The sequence below is a fragment of the Bubalus kerabau genome, chromosome 6 (assembly GCF_029407905.1).
Source record: "Bubalus kerabau isolate K-KA32 ecotype Philippines breed swamp buffalo chromosome 6, PCC_UOA_SB_1v2, whole genome shotgun sequence".
Lineage (NCBI taxonomy): Eukaryota > Metazoa > Chordata > Mammalia > Artiodactyla > Bovidae > Bubalus > Bubalus kerabau.
Window position 1 is genome coordinate 4,515,650 of NC_073629.1, and position 17,477 is coordinate 4,533,126.

Genomic DNA, 17,477 nt, shown 5'->3' on the forward strand with positions numbered 1-17,477 from the left:
TTCAGGGAGATGTCTCGATCCTTAGACCCAGAAGTAGAGAGGATAAGTGTCATCAGTAGACTTGAGAGTATCTTCCTTCCTGGGCCCAGTGAGCTGATTGGGAGGTTCGTGTGACAGGTACATAGTCGTTCGTGTAGAAGTCCTGGGTTTGGAGCCTTCTTGTTACAGAGTTTAGCTTTGTGTCTGGCCTTTGGCATTTAGAAGCATCAATAGCAGCAACCTAAGGCTCTGGTCTTATTTCTTTAATTTTGGGGCTCCAAAATCACTGCAGATGGTGACTACAGCCATGAAATTAAAAGACACTTACTTCTTGCAAGAAAATCAATGACCAACCTAGGCAGCATATTAAAAAGCAGGGGCATTATTTTGCCAACAAAGGTCCATCTAGCCAAAGCTATGTTTTTCTAGTGGTCATGTGTGGATGTGAGAGTTGAACCATAAAGAAATCTGAGTGCTTGAGGAATTGATGCTTTTGAACTGTGGTGTTGGAGAAGACTCTTGAGAGTCCCTTGGACAGCTAGGAGATCAAACCAGTCAATCCTAAAGGAAATCAATTCTGAATATTCCTTGGAAGAACTGATGCTGAACCTGAAACTCCAATACTTTGGCCACCTGAAGCAAAGAACTGATTCATTAGGAAAGACCCTGATGCTGGGAAAGATTGAAAGCAGGAGGAGAAGGGGATGACAGAGCATGAGATGTTTGGATCACATCACTGACTTGATGGACACGAATTTGAGTAAGCTCAGGGAGTTGGTGATGGACAGGGAGGCCTGGTGTGCTGCAGTCCGTGGGGTCACAGAGTCAGGCATGACTGAGGAACGGAACTGACTGAGTGATCCAAAGCAGTCCCCTCCCTGCTCTAGGAATAAATGAGAGAATTTCTCAGATTTTCTGGATGGGACTCAAACAAAATGTGGTCCACATCTGCCTTGGCATCGGGTTTAGGTTTAGTAGTTATGCCATCACACATGCCTCAGTACTTGGATTTCGGACTCAGTTATATATTTTCTTGCAGGGCCAAAATAAAAATGCCTGGCTTGTCACCCACTTTTTGTCTCTTGCTTTTTCCCAGTCCCAGTTCTGGCTTTTCCTAATGTTTATCAGCTGTAAGATCGTGCGATGATTCATTTGGTACCATTTCCATTTATTTTGTAATATATTCTGTGCTGCCTGCCTCATGCTCAGTGCCTGCCAGTCCTTGTCTTCACAGGTCTCTGTGCCCCCACAACCCAATTTTGGAACAATCATCTATAGCCATTAACTGACTTAACAAATCTTTCTGTCAGTGGGATACTTTTTGGAAATTGAAAACTAATTAATGTTTATCTCAGCAGCTAATCACATAAAATCTACTGCCTTCCTATCTCAGGTTCTAAAATAATGATTGCCCGTGAATTGAGCAAGGAAGATCTTGATAAGTCCTGACAGGGCACAAGCTGAGATGAGAGGGAACGGGTAGATTTCAGCCTCCTGCTAATGAGGACCACAGCAGCCGAGAGCCTCTAGGAAAAGGTGGCATCACCAGTTGGACAGTTAGTCACTGAGACTCCCAGGTTGTACCTACACACAAACAAACAGAGGAATGTTAAACACCAAAAAGTCATTGATTTCAACATTTTAAAATGGTCCTCTCATAAAAATTTCTCTTGTAGTTGCATTTATCTGCTTATTCATTCATTCAGTAAACATTTATTGATTGCCCATTGTAAGCACATTTGTTTTGTGTATTGGGGAGACAAAAGTGCTTAAAATGTGATCTCTCTGCCATTTATGTTACAAGCAACAGAAACTCAGTGGATGAAAGAGATGTGAGTGTGTGCTAAGACACTTCAGTCATGTCTGAATCTTTGTGACCCCATGGACTGTAGCCCAGCAGGTTCCTCTGTCCATGGACTTCTCCATGCAAGAATACTGGAGTGGGTGGCCGTCTCCTTCTCCAGGGGATCTTCCCAACCCAGAGATCGAACCCACTCTCTTCTGCCTCCTGCATTGGCAGGTGGGTTCTTTACCACTACAGCTACCTGGGAAGCCCAAAGTGAAATCCAAAGCATGTCTTAGGCAGAAAGGATTAGTTGGGTGGTACATGTAAATAGAAATAAGGAAAGTAGCTGTTTTTTAATATGGGAAACGGAGTGAAGCCATGTTCTCTGATCAGCTAGACTTCTGTACTGTAGGACTTGCCAGAGATTTTAATATGCTAATCTAATGTCTGCTGATAATCTCCAAGAGAGAAATAGAATATGTTGTTTCTCAGATTTGTGTGTGTGTGTGTGTGTGTGTGTGTGTGTGTGTGTGTGTGATATTTATTACACAGGATAAATTTTGGGAAATTCTGGCTTACAGTGAAATTGCAAAAGAATTAGGATGAGAAAATAGGTATGAAGAAATGTTATGTGGAGCTTGGGCCTTGGGAAGGATGCTCTGTTAAAAGGATGAAGGCAAATGTTGAACTAGCCTGGATATTATGTGGCATGAAGGCTGCAGGCACATGCCCAGCCTTATCACAGAGTGGCCACTGGCCCATATGCCTCAGAGCAAATTTGAAACAGGTACCCCTCCTCGGCAGATGCAGTCCTGTGTTGGATGCATGGTTGGTGGATGGAGTCAGGGCTGGGTTTCAGCTCCCCCACCTCTCCAGTAGGTGCCCTTGGGCAGTGTACAACTCGCACAACGAAACTTGGCAGCTAGTCTGGAAGTCAGGGCTCTCCTTCCTACTGACCTTAAACAAACTTCTCAGGGGTACACTTCAGCCTTCTAAACAGTAAATCAGCTATCAACACAAAATCACTTCAGAATAAACTGAGAATCTGGTTAAAAAAGAAAAAAAGAGTTTTAGGCCAATCCCAGATCCACAGAGTCCAGGACATCAAATGTATTCCAGGACTTTGTATTTCTTACAAACACTCCAGGTTCTTCGGATGGGCAGCCACTTTGGGGAACATATATGAGAAGGACTGCTTGACTCTATTTAAGTGGCAGGGGAAATGGCAGTTTTGAATTCCTGAAATCCAGGAATTTTGTTTTTCCTTAGTAACAAGAGGTAGGTTTAAAGTTTGGATGAGAAACAGAGTAGAACCACTAAGATTAAAACTCACCAACTAAAATTAATCTAGTTAGATTTCTTAGTTAAGCAGTCTACATGTGAATTTTTATTGATATCTAGTTTATGTCACTAAAATAACTTTTATTCTAATAAAATGCATGCTAAAGAGATGGGTGCTTCAAAATCAGTGAGGTCAACCACGGTTCTGAGTTCAAATTCTCAAGCAATTGCTCGGGGACACCATTCTTTTTGTTGCCTTCTGTGGCCATTGGAGAAGGCGACCAGAGCTGGACACTAATGCCCTGAGTAGACCCACTCTAGTGGTGTGAGATGAGAGTGAACTCCATGTGCACACGCGCTCAGTCGCTCAGTCACGTCCGTCTGTCTGCAACCCATGTACTGTGGCCCAACAGGCCCCTCTGTCCATGGGGATTTTCCAGGCAAGAATGCTGGAGTGGGTTGCCTTGACCTCTTCCAGGGGACCTTCCTGACCCAGGGATTGAACCCATGTCTCTTATGTCTCTCTTATGGGTTCTTTACCACTAGCACCACCTGGGAAGCCACACCATGTAGGACAAAAAAAGTAAGTGATTTATCTTCATTTTGTCAAAGATGAATTTGGTGAAATTAAATGTTTATTAACACTACATCCATAAAATTATAGTAATAACTTTAATGAAGTGCATGGCATAGAGTTAGTGCTGAGTAGAAGATTATCAATACAAGATTCTCAAAGATATGACTAGCATCTTATTTCTTTCTGTATGTCCAGAATTTAATAGTTGAATATTCTGATTATCTATTACTTGAACATATACGTATTTGTGGGGTAAGAAATGTTCTATTATTTTAAATATTTTAAAACATTGAAAAAATATTGTTAAGTGGCTGTTGTAAAAGTGCAGCCATAGGCATTTGAAAGATCTATTAGGGACAAAGTTTATCAGTTACGATGAACTTGAACCTAGTAAAAATAAGAAATCTAGGATTTTGACTTGAGTAAAAGGCATGGTGGGCTCTCAGGTGGTCTGGAAGCAGGAACTGGAACATCCCCTAGTACTTTGGCTTTCTTGCCTCTCTGTTTTAATCCCCGCTCCTGTCTCACCCCCTCTCACTCTCCCTTTTCCTTTCCCTCTCTCTCTAGCAGATTTATGGACCCTGCTCTGTGATCTTTGCCATATATAGTCTCCTAAGGATTTCCCAGTTCAAATGGCTACATCAAGGTCAGATGATTGGTCTCTCATCCCAACTCCAAATTCTCAAGAGAGAGAATGTGATTGCTCCTTTTTTTTCTTTCCTTAAAGTATAGTTGATTTACAATATTGTGTTAGCTTCTGGTCTATAGTGATCCACTATGGGTTATTATGAGATATTGAATATAGTTCCCTATGTTATATAGTACATCCTTGTTGCTTGTATATTTTATGCATAGTATTTGTGTTTGTCAATTCCATGCCCCTAATTTATCCCTCCCTACCTCCCTTTCCCCTTTGGTAACTGTAAGTTTGTTTTCTATGTCTGTGACTTTGTTTCTCTTTTGTATTCATTTACATTATTTTTTAGATTCCATATGTAAATGATAAATACTTGTCTTTCTCTGTATGACTTACTTCATTCAGCCTGATAATCTCTAAGTCCATCCACATTGCTGCAAATGGCAATCTTTTTCTTTTTGTGGATGAGTAACATTCCATTGTATAAATAGACCACATCTTCTCAAGCCGGTTTTCTATTGATGGGCATCTGGGTCATTTCCATATCTAAGCTATTGTATATAAAATTGCTGTGAACATTGCAGTGCGTGTGTCTTTGAAAATTAGAGTTTTTGCTTTTTTCTGAGTATGTACCCAGGAATGAGATTGCTATCTCATTTGGTAGCTCTATTTTTTATTTTTTAATGAAAAAATACTATTTTCCATAGTAGGTGCACCAATTTACATTCCCATGGACAGTGTAGGAGGGTTCTCTTTTCTCCAAACCCTCTCTAGAATTTATTATTTGTTGACTTTTTGATAATAGTAATTCTATTACTTCATACTGGTTTAAATTTGCATTTCTCTTATAATTAGTGATGTTGAGCATCTTTTTGTTTCTGTTGGCCACCTGTATGTCTTCTTTGGAGATATGTCTATGAAGGTCCTCTGCCCATTTTTTGTTTGGCTTGCTTGTTTTTTAGATATTGAGTTGCATGAGCTGTTTGTATGTTTTGGATAATAACCCCTTGTCAGTTGCATGTATTGCAATTTTTTTTTTTTGCCACTTCATAATGTGTCTTTTCATTTGTTGATAGTTTTTTTTCTTTTTTTTTTCTGTTCAAAAGCCTTTAAGTTCAATTAGGTCCCCTTTGTTTATTTTTGCTTTTATTTCTTTTCCCTTGGGAGGCTGATCTAAGACCATATTGCCATGATTTATATCAGATAATATTTTGTCTATGTTCTCTTCTAGGAGTTTTATGGTGTCATGATTTATATTTAGGTCTTTAAACCATTTTGAGTTTATTTTTGTGTATGGTGTGAGGGAGTGTTCTAATTTCATTGATTTACATGTGGCTGTCCAAATTTCCTAACACCACTTGCTGAAGAGACAGTCTTTTATCCATTGCATATTCTTGCCCCCTCTGTTGAAGATTAATTGACTGTGGGGATGTGGGTTTATTTCTGGGCTCTCCATTCTGTCCCATCAATCTGCATGTTTGTTTTTGTGGTGACTGGATCATTTTGAATCAGCTCTCACTCGAGATCGAATCATCCATAACTACATTTGGAGAAAGAGAGGCAGGTTGTATAAACATGTCCAACTAGACCTGCACCTTTTGTATGTGTGATGTTCTCAAAGAAAAGGGTTGTAAGCTCAGAAGAGTCCTTGCAAAACCATCTACTAGGAGATCCCTTTACAACATCCTTGCTGTTTGTGCCTACTGCCATGTAATCCATCTTTAGGGAATCTTCATGCTTTGCCCTTAGAAAAGGGACTTTGTCAAACACAATAGTTGTGTCAATTAAACTTTAGAAAATGGAACACAAAACTTGGTTCTGTAGTGACTGAGTCATTTAAAGACATCTTGTAACAAATACTTTTTTTTTTAATTTTATTTTATTTTTAAACTTTACATAATTGTATTAGTTTTACCAAATATCAAAATGAATCCGCCACAGGTATACATGTGTTCCCCATCCTGAACCCTCCTCCCTCCTCCCTCCCCATTCCAACCCTCTGGGTCGTCCCAGTGCACCAGCCCCAAGCATCCAGTATTGTGCATCGAACCTGGACTGGCAACTCATTTCATACATGATATTTTACATGTTTCAATGCCATTCTCCAAAATCTTCCCACCCTCTCCCTCTCCCACAGAGTCCATAAGACTGTTCTATACATCAGTGTCTCTTTTGCTGTCTTGTACACAGGGTTATTGTTACCATCTTTCTAAATTCCATATATATGCGTTAGTATACTGTATTGGTGTTTTTCTTTCTGGCTTACTTCACTCTGTATAATAGGCTCCAGTTTCATCCACCTCATTAGAACTGATTCAAATGTATTCTTTTTAATGGCTGAGTAATACTCCATTGTGTATATGTACCATGGCTTTCTTATCCATTCATCTGCTGATGGACATCTAGGTTGCTTCCATGTCCTGGCTATTATAAACAGTGCTGCGATGAACATTGGGGTACACGTGTCTCTTTCCCTTCTGGTTTCCTCAGTGTGTATGCCCAGCAGTGGGATTGCTGGATCATAAGGCAGTTCTATTTCCAGTTTTTTAAGGAATCTCCACACTGTTCTCCATAGTGGCTGCACTAGTTTGCATTCCCACCAACAGTGTAAGAGGGTTCCCTTTTCTCCACACCCTCTCCAGCATTTATTACTTGTAGACTTTTGGATTGCAGCCATTCTGACTGGTGTGAAGTGCTACCTCATAGTGGTTTTGATTTGCATTTCTCTGATAATGAGTGATGTTGAGCATCTTTTCATGTGTTTGTCAGCCATCTGTATGTCTTCTTTGGAGAAATGTCTATTTAGTTCTTAGGCCCATTTTTTGATTGGGTCATTTATTTTTCTGGAGTTGAGCTGTAGGAGTTGCTTGTATATTCTCGAGATTAGTTGTTTGTCAGTTGCTTCATTTGCTATTATCTTCTCCCATTCTGAAGGCTGTCTTTTCACCTTGCTAATAGTTTCCTTTGATGTGCAGAAGCTTTTAAGGTTAATTAGGTCCCATTTGTTTATTTTTGCTTTTATTTCCAATATTCTGGGAGGTGGGTCATAGAGGATCCTGCTGTGATGTATGTCAGAGAGTGTTTTGCCTATGTTTTCCTCTAGGAGTTTTATAGTTTCTGGTCTTATGTTTAGATCTTTAATCCATTTTGAGTTTATTTTTGTGTATGGTGTAAGAAAGTGTTCTAGTTTCATTCTTTTACAAGTGGTTGACCAGATTTCCCAGCACCACTTGTTAAAGAGATTGTCTTTAATCCATTGTATATTCTTGCCTCCTTTGTCGAAGATAAGGTGTCCATATGTGCGTGGATTTATCTCTGGGCTTTCTATTTTGTTCCATTGATCTATATTTCTGTCTTTGTGCCAGTACCATACTGTCTTGATAACTGTGGCTTTGTAGTAGAGCCTGAAGTCAGGTAGGTTAATTCCTCCAGTTCCATTCTTCTTTCTCAAGATCGCTTTGACTATTCGAGGTTTTTTGTATTTCCATACAAATTGTGAAATTATTTGTTCTAGCTCTGTGAAGAATACTGTTGGTAGCTTGATAGGGATTGCATTGAATCTATAGATTGCTTTGGGTAGTATACTCATTTTCACTATATTGATTCTTCCAATCCATGAACATGGTATATTTCTCCATCTATTAGTGTCCTCTTTGATTTCTTTCACCAGTGTTTTATAGTTTTCTATATATAGGTCTTTAGTTTCTTTAGGTAGATATATTCCTAAGTATTTTATTATTTCTGTTGCAATGGTGAATGGAATTGTTTCCTTAATTTCTCTTTCTGTTTTCTCATTATTAGTGTATAAGAATGCAAGGGATTTCTGTGTGTTGATTTTATATCCTGCAACTTTACTATAGTCATTGATTTTCTGGTGGAGTCTTTAGGGTTTTCTATGTAGAGGATCATGTCATCTGCAAACAGTGAGAGCTTTACTTCTTCTTTTCCAATTTGGATTCCTTTTATTTCTTTTTCTGCTCTGATTGCTGTGGCCAAAACTTCCAAAACTATGTTGAATAGTAATGGTGAACGTGGGCACCCTTGTCTTGTTCCTGACTTTAGAGGAAATGCTTTCAATTTTTCACCATTGAGGATAATGTTTGCTGTGGGTTTGTCATATATAGCTTTTATTATGTTGAGGTATGTTCCTTCTATTCCTGCTTTCTGGAGAGTTTTGATCATAAATGGATGTTGAATTTTGTCAAAGGCTTTCTCTGCATCTATTGAGATAATCATATGGTTTTTATTTGTCAATTTGTTAATGTGGTGTATTACATTGATTGATTTGCAGATATTGAAGAATCCTTGCATCCCTGGGATAAAGCCCACTTGGTCATGGTGTATGATCTTTTTAATGTGTTGTTGGATTCTGATTGCTGGAATTTTGTTAAGGATTTTTGCACTTATGTTCATCAGTGATATTGGCCTGTAGTTTTCTTTTCTTGTGGGATCTTTGTCAGGTTTTGGTATTAGGGTGATGGTGGCCTCATAGAATGAGTTTGGAAGTTTACCATCCTCTGCAATTTTCTGGAAGAGTTTGAGCAGGATAGGTGTTAGCTCCTCTCTAAATTTTTGGTAGAATTCAGCTGTGAAACTGTCTGGACCTGGGCTTTTGTTTGCTGGAAGATTTTTGATTACAGTTTCAATTTCCATGCTTGTGATGGGTCTGTTAAGATTTTCTATTTCTTCCTGGTCCAGTTTTGGAAAGTTGTACTTTTCTAAGAATTTGTCCATTTCTTCCACGTTGTCTATCTTATTGGCATATAATTGTTGATAGTAGTCTCTTATGATCCTTTGTATTTCTGTGTTGTCTGTTGTGATCTCTCCATTTTCATTTCTAATTTTATTGATTTGATTTTTCTCCCTTTGTTTCTTGATGAGTCTGGCTAATGGTTTGTCAATTTTATTTATCCTTTCAAAAAACCAGCTTTTGGTTTTGTTGATTTTTGCTATGATCTCTTTTGTTTCTTTTGCATTTGTTTCTGCTCTAAGTTTTAAGATTTCTTTCCTTCTACTAACCCTGGGGTTCTTCATTTCTTTCTTTTCTAGTTGCTTTAGTTGTAGAGTTAGGTTATTTCTTTGACTCATTTCTTGTTTCTTGAGGTGTGCCTGTATTGCTATGAACTTTCACCTTAGGACTCTTTTACAGTGTCCCACAGGTTTTGGGTTGTTGTGTTTTCATTTTCATTCGTTTCTATGCAAATTTTGATTTCTTTTTTGAAATCTTCTGTGATTTGTTGGTTATTCAGCATCGTGTTGTTCAGCCTCCATATGTTGGAATTTTTAATAGTTTTTCTCTTGTAATTGAGATCTAATCTTACTGCATTGTGGTCAGAAAAGACGCTTGGACTGATTTCTATTTTTTTGAATTTACCAAGGCGAGCTTTATGGCCCAGGATGTGATCTATCCTGAAGAAGGTTCCATGTGCGCTTGAGAAAAAGGTGAAATTCATTGTTTTGGGATGAAATGTCCTATAGATATCAATTAGGTCTAACTGGTCTATTGTATTGTTTAAAGTTTGTGTTTCCTTGTTAATTTTCTGTTTAGTTGATCTATCCATAGGTGTGAGTGGGGTATTAAAGTCTCCCACTATTATTGTGTTATTGTTAATTTCTCCTTTCATAGTTGTTAGCATTTGTCTTACATACTGCGGTGCTCCCGTGTTGGGTGCATATATATTTATAATTGTTATATCTTCTTCTTGGATTGATCCTTTGATCATTATGAAGTGACCATCTTTGTCTCTTTTCACAGGCTTTGTTTTAAAGTCTATTTTATCTGATATGAGTATTGCTACTCCTACTTTCTTTTGGTCCCTATTTGCATGGAAAATCTTTTTCCAGCCCTTCACTTTCAGTCTGTATGTGTCCCCTGTTTTGAGGTGGGTCTCTTGTAGACAACATATGTAGGGGTCTTGTTTTTGTATCCATTCAGTCAGTCTTTGTCTTTTGATTGGGGCATTCAACCCATTTACGTTTAAGGTAATTACTGATAAGTATGATCCTGTTGCCATTTACTTTATTGTTTTGGGTTCAAATTTATAAATCGAACAAATACTTTTAAACTAAGAAACAGTATCAAAAAAGAGAAACTCCAATACTTTTGCCACCTGATGTGAAGAGCTGACTCATTTGAAAAGACCCTGATGCTGGGAAAGATTGAAGGCATGAGGAGAAGGGGACGACAGAGGATGAGATGGTTGGATGGCATCACCGACACATTGGACATGGGTTTGGGTGGACCCCAGGGTTGGTGTTGGACAGGGAGGCCTGGTGTGCTGCGGTTCATAGGGTTGCAAAGAGTTGGACACGACTGAGCGACTGAACTGAACTGATCAAAAAAGACAGTATTATTTAGATGTTCTCTTAGTGGAGGCTTTTGTGGTTTAGATTTTCTGAGAGCAAGAACACCAATGCCGTGTCCCTACCATTTTCCTGTACGTCATTTCGTACAGAATCACATATGGAATTTGAATGGAGCACTTAGGGGAAGTGGTAGTGCTAGTAATGGCTAGGATTTCCATTCAACAGAAAAAACTGTGCTTTTAGTCAATCAAGAACAGAAATGTACAAGGACAAATAAATAAATATTAAATTGTTAATATATAAATATTTCAAAAAGGTAGAAATGCTTTTCTGTGTACCTATATTTTCCAAATAGCTTGTCTTACTTTTTTATTGGAGATTTATACTCTATTTATTTAGTTGGTTATTATGATTTTTTTAATAATAGGCTTGATTCACATTTCAACATCGTTTCCTATAGCATCTTTTGTCTGTTCCAGGATTCAGTCCAGGGTATAATATTGCAGTTAGTCATCATGTCCCATTAGCCTCTCCAAGGTATGACAAGTTCTCACTCATTGCGTGGTTTTAATGGCCTTCACATTTTTTAAGAGTATTGCTTAGATATTTTGTAGAATGTTCCTCAATTTGAGTTTGCTTATTTAGACTGGGCTTATGACTTTTTTTAAGACTTTATTTTTTCAACCAGTTTTAGATTTACAGAAAAGTTGAGCACAGCATCATTTCACAATTGGCAAGAAGCAAACTAAGTGTCCGCCAACAAATGACTAGTTAGAGAAGATGTGGTACATATAGACAAGGGACTACTGCTGCTGCTGCTAAGTCACTTCAGTCGTGTCAGACTCTGTGCGACCCCAGAGACGGCAGCCCACCAGGCTCCCCCGTCCCTGGGATTCTCCAGGCAAGAACACTGGAGTGGGTTGCCATTTCCTTCTCCAATGCATGAAAGTGAAAAGTGAAAGTGAAGTTGCTCAGTCGTGTCCAACTCTTTGTGACCCCATGAACTGAAGTCTACCAGGCTCCTCCATCCATGGGATTTTCCAGGCAAAAGTATTGGAGTGGGGGGCCATTGCCTTCTCTGGTGGACTACTACTCAGCCCTAAAAAAGAACAAAACTTTTCCATTTGCAGCAACATAGATGGACTTGGAGAGACACATATTGTATGATCTTATTTATAGGTGGAATCTAAAAATACAAAAAACTGTGTGCTATGCTTAGTCACTCAGTTGTGTCCTACTCTTTGTGACCCCATGGACAGCACCCTGCCTGTCCTTGGGGATTCTTCAGACAAGAACACTCGAGGGGTGCCATGCCCTTCTCCAGGGGATCTTCCCGACCCAGAGATCAAACCTAGGTCTCCCACATTGCAGGCTGATTCTTTACCGACTGAGACACCAGGGAAGCCCACAAAAAAATCTAGTGACTATAACAAGAAAGAGGCAGACTCACAGATAGAGAGAACAAAGTAGTGATTAGCAGTGGGGAGAGGAGAGCAGGGGAAAAATGCAGGCATGGGGGAGTAGGAGGGACAAGCTATCGGGTATAGGATAAGCTACAAGGAAATGTCAAACTTGGGGGGAGGGAATACAGCCAATATTTTATGATAACAGTAAATGGAGTATAACCTTTAAAAACTGTGAGTCACTACACTGTCCACTTGTAATATACAAAATTATACAGCAACTGTGTGCATGTATGTGCATGCTAAGTTGCTTCAGTCTTGTGTGACTCTTTGTGACCCTATGGACTGTAGGCTCCCGCCAGGCTCCTCGGTCTATGGGATTCTCCAAGCAAGAATACTGGAGTGGGTTGCCATTTCCTCTTCCAGGGGACCTTCCCAACCCAGGGATTCAACCTGTGCAGCTTGTGTCTCCTGCATTGGCAAGTGGGTCCTTTACCACTAGTGCCACCTGGGAAGCCCACAGCATCTATACTTCAATGAAAAACAATTTTATAGCCGAGTAATATTGTATGTTAAAAGTTGGCTTAAAGCTCAACATTCAGAAAACTAAGATCATGGCATCTGGTCCCATCACTTCATGGGAAATAGATAGGTAAACAATGGAAACAGTGTCAGACTTTGTTTTTTTGGGCTCCAAAATCACTGCAGATGGTGATTGCAGCCATGAAATTAAAAGACGCTTACTCCTTGGAAGGAAAGTTATGACCAACCTAGATAGCATATTCAAAAACAGAGACATTACTTTGCCAACAAAGGTCCGTCTAGTCAAGGCTATGGTTTTTCCAGCAGTCATGTATGGACGTGAGAGCTGGACTGTGAAGAAAGCTGAGTGCCGAAGAATTGATGCTTTTGAACTGTGGTGTTGGAGAAGACTCTTGAGAGTCCCTTGGAATGCAAGGAGATCCAACCAGTCCATTGTAAAGGAGATCAGCCCTGGGTGTTCTTTGGAAGGACTGATGCTAAAGCTGAAATGCCAGTACTTTGGCCACCTCATGCAAAGAGCTGACTCATTGGAAAAGACTCTGATGCTGGGAGGGATTGGGGGCAGGAGGAGAAGGGGACGACAGAGGATGAGATGGCTGGATGGCATCACCGACTCAGTGGATGTGAATCTGAGTGAACTTCTTGGTGATGGACAGGGAGGCCTGGCGTGCTGCAATTCATGGGGTCACAAAGAGTAGGACACGACTGAGCGACTGAACTGAACTGAACTGAACTGAATATTCCATTGTGTGTATGTAGCACAACTTCCTTATCCATTCTTCTGCTGATGGAGTTGAGCAGAAAGTACAGAGAATTCCCATATACTTCTCCTCCCCACCCAACAGAAAATAATTTTAAAGACTTACAATGCTGAGTAGGACCTTATGGATCACAGAATTCCAAACAATTCACTTTATAGATGAGAAATGTGAGACTCAGATTACTGAAGTAATTTACCCAAAGTCACGCAGAAATGGGTCTTACTTAGAAGACACACATTTTTGGTGTGTTTTTCAATTATTTTTAAGTTATTTCTCTGTAACCTAAGGGATGTGTATTTGCAATAAAAGTGTGAAATTCAGAGAATTTTATATGGCTTAAAAAAAAAAACTTGTTTTAATTAGAGAAATTGGAGACTGCCTTGCTTTAAATTTCTCTCAGAAACAATGCATGTTGACAGCAATTCTTCCAGCAATGAGGCAGGAAGAGCTAGCATCTGGTTTTAAATAATGCTAGCACAATGGAAGAAAAGCCCTGGTGAATGTATACAGACCTTCTCTGTTTACACAATCTAAGGGGAACTTTGGGATGGATTTTTTTCCCCCTTCTCTTTTGGTGGCTGATCAAAAGACAGACATTTTCTAAGAAAAGCATCTTGGTTTTGGACAATGGTTTTCCAATTTGCTAAGGACTCAAAGACCATTTGGCAAGTGAAGCTCAGCTCTGGGTTGTCTGTGAAGTTACTGACTGTCTTTCTGCTTTTCCACATTTTTGTGTGAGTGTTCTTTCTCCGTCCAATGTCTTTCTCCTTTTTTGGTCTGAAAATTGCATTCTCTGCCTCATGATCTAGCAGAGTGTTTATTCCCAGATAATGTCAAGGAAAATGACCATATAGTAAATATCACAAGTATGACAGCTAGAGGTATAAATTGTATTACATTTTCCTTAACATGGCCCAGATGGAAAGCAGTGTCAGGATGCCTCACATTTACTTTGGCTCAAAATCCTTATCTTCCTAGAATATATGAGCATTTAAAAAAAAGAAGTCATGAGCTCAGGTTGTAATTGGAGGAAGTTTGATTTCCAGTCCATACTTAGTTTGCAAGGTCCTATAGATGCTGCAACTTTCTGACATCTTCACCTATAGGCACCAAACTTCCATCTCTGATCCTAGTCTTTAAAACCACGTAGACCTCTGAAGATACTGTCACCATGAAGGCACCCTTTTTTTTTTTTTTTTTTTTTGATGCTGATACTACTGCAGCCAACACAATCAATCCAAGAGCCATTTCTGTCATAAAAGGAAAGATTTCCCTTTAATGATGACAACTCTTTCAGCCCCAATATTAACACTTAAAAAAAATTCACCCGTAAGTACAATGTTTTTTTCCTTCATCAGTGAAAGAATATAAGAAGATTCACTTTTGTGAGATACATCCTTGCCTCCATGTCTCACTCAGCATATTCCGTAGTGTCCCTGAACCAGCAGCCTAAACTGGTTCATCTTCCAAATCACCCTCTTCTTCTCTATCCGTAGTAGGAAGGTAAGCCTCACCTCCCCCCGTTTCGTTAGCAAACTCTGAAGTCCTCGGTGCATTAGTTTGTCTTTTTTTGCCACATCACAGGGCATGCAGGATCTTAGCTCCCCTACCAGGGGTGGAATCCATGCCCCTGTGGTGGGAGCATGGAGTCTTAACCACTGAACCACCAGGGACGTCCTGTTTGTCTTTTTAAGGAGACTGAGAAATCACACAAAAACAAGACTTTGATGTTCTGCTATGATATCTAAAATTCCTATGCTCTGTGAGTAGGCCAGACCCTGACTACACAATTCTGGGATATATATCCCAGATGGGATGTATATAAACCACACTTGGTTTAGAAACCCCAGTGTATACGGGGTTTGTAGAATGTGGGTTCTATTAAGAAATATACTATTCCTGACTCAGTTTTCCCTTTACAGTGAATATAAACTATTTTTGGTCAGCAAAGCTTGCTTTTGGGATTTCTTGCCTCATTTGGGGATCTTTTGCCCCTCTCCTGCCGTCCAATGTTTTGTTTAAATGATGCCAAACATTTGGATAGTTCGTTGGATTTTTCAGTTTTGCACCCAGATGTTTGGAATCCTGTGGACATTGTCAAAGATTTGTTTATTATCATCCGGCTTGTAATCATGCTGCGTCTGCGTAATCTTCATCTTCCAGATGAAAACTGAAAAAGTCAGTCAGTCACCCAGATGTCTCCAAATGTCTGGGTGTTTATCATTGCCAAAGAACATCTGGATGGCTGCAATTTTTTTCAGTTTTTATTCATGTCTTTGGCACAGACACAGTCTTGGGTTTAGTTGCTCTGGATACAGCACAATAAATAGTCTTAATGGGATGGGTAGATATTTAACAGAGCTACAAGCACAGTGTTCCTGTGGCTAAAATGCCAGTCACCAGTCTGTACAACCAGACATCATCTCCATCTGAAAAAATACTCAAAGGAAGTGACATGGTGACCCTCATTGCCCTCTCTAGAGGCCCATCAGGATCAAGGGAGTTAGAAAGTGTGTGTCATCTACATTTGCATAAAGAATGCCTCCAAGGCTGGAGATATAACTCAAAGAAAGTAAAAATGGATGAACTTTAACACCATTTATAGCTCAAAACATAAAGTCTAGAAATAACCATCTGTAGTAAATACAAGCAGATATCTAAATAAATCTTAGGAAAATTGTTTTCTCCTTTGAGGCAGTTGTAAAATGAGAGAGATGGAATAGATGACTACTAAATTCTCTTCCAGCTCTGGCAGCTGATTATTCTAGAAAATCTCTGTGCTCATTGCACAAAGGAGGTGCGAAAACGGAAGTAGAATAGCATGGCAGTTAAGCATACAACTTTCAGTCAGAGATATTCAGTTCACAGCTTGGTGCTGCCCCTCACCCACTGCATGAATCCAGGAAAACTCTGAGACTCTTTGAGCTTTGTTTTTCTCACCTTTACAAGTGTGATGGTTTTGAGCATTGCTATAGGGATTAAACGGAGAAGGCAATGGCACCCCACTCCGGTACTCTTGCCTGGAAAATCCCATGGACGGAGGAGCCTGGTGGGCTGCAGTCCATGGGGCCGCTGGGAGTCTGACACGACTGAACGACTTCACTTTCACTTTTCACTTTCCTGCATTGGAGAAGGAAGTGGCAGCCCACTCCGGTGTTCTTGCCTGGAGAATCCCAGGGACGGGGGAGCCCGGTGGGCTGCCGTCCATGGGGTCGCACAGAGTCGGACACAACTGAAGTGACTTAGCAGCAGCATAGGGATTAAATGAGTCAATGTATTTAAAAAGAGCTTACATAGCATCTGAAGTACTGCAAAACTCTAAAAAGTTCAACTCAGTGTAGACTTAAGATTCACTTTTAATTAATGTCCAGAGTTAGTCTGGAATTCAGAAGAGAAGCCTGGCTAGAGTTAGAAAGATGGGAGTCAGAAGGAAAAGAGGAAAAAATGGTAGAAACTTGGGACCAGTGAGATGGGGATCTGAGCCTAAGACATTCCAATATGAAAGGTAGGGTGGAGAAGGATCAGCCTGTGAGGCAAAGGGAAACCAGGAGAGTGTCGGATCCTAAAAATCCAGAAAGAAGACAGTTTTCAAGAAAGATGGGGTGACTCTGTGTCACATGCTGCTAATTGGTCAATGAGGTGAAACTGAAACATGTGTTAAAGTTAGCATAACAAAGCTGTCTTAGTTTGGATTCTTTCAGAAACGAATCCAGAGACAAAGCTTCAAGTGGAAGAAGTTGGTGCTGGTAGGAAATTGGAGAAGTGAGACAAGGAAGAAAAGATAGCCTGTTGCCAGTGTGGGCTGCTGATGTGATTAATATGCCTGGGGAAACTCTGGAATCCACTGTAAAACACACTCTTCAGAGGGTCACTCCACAAGAGGGGAGCTATTTATTGTCAAACCCCATTGACATTGAGTCCTGCTCCTGCATTGGGGAGAGGGCTTTAGTTTGATGGCATTTCTGGTTTGCTGTATAGAGGCGATTTGGGCTTCAGTGGCAAGAAAGGAGCCTTGGGTAAGAAATGCAGGTTGCTACGAGTTGGACGCGACTGAGCGATTTCACTTTCACTTTTCACTTTCCACTTTCACGCAATGGAGAAGGAAATGGCAAGCCACTCCAGTGTTCTTGCCTGGAGAATCCCAGGGATGGCAGAGCCTGGTGGGCTGCCGTCTATGGGGCCGCACAGAGTCGGACATGACTGA

General features: G+C 40.1%; 1 long non-coding RNA gene across 2 annotated transcripts in view; it reads left to right on the plus strand.

Moving 5' to 3' along the window:
* The window catches only part of LOC129655908 (uncharacterized), an 84,544-nt gene that overhangs the window by 8,825 nt on the left and 58,242 nt on the right, over positions 1-17,477 (plus strand). The gene's annotated exons all lie outside the window — the stretch shown is intronic.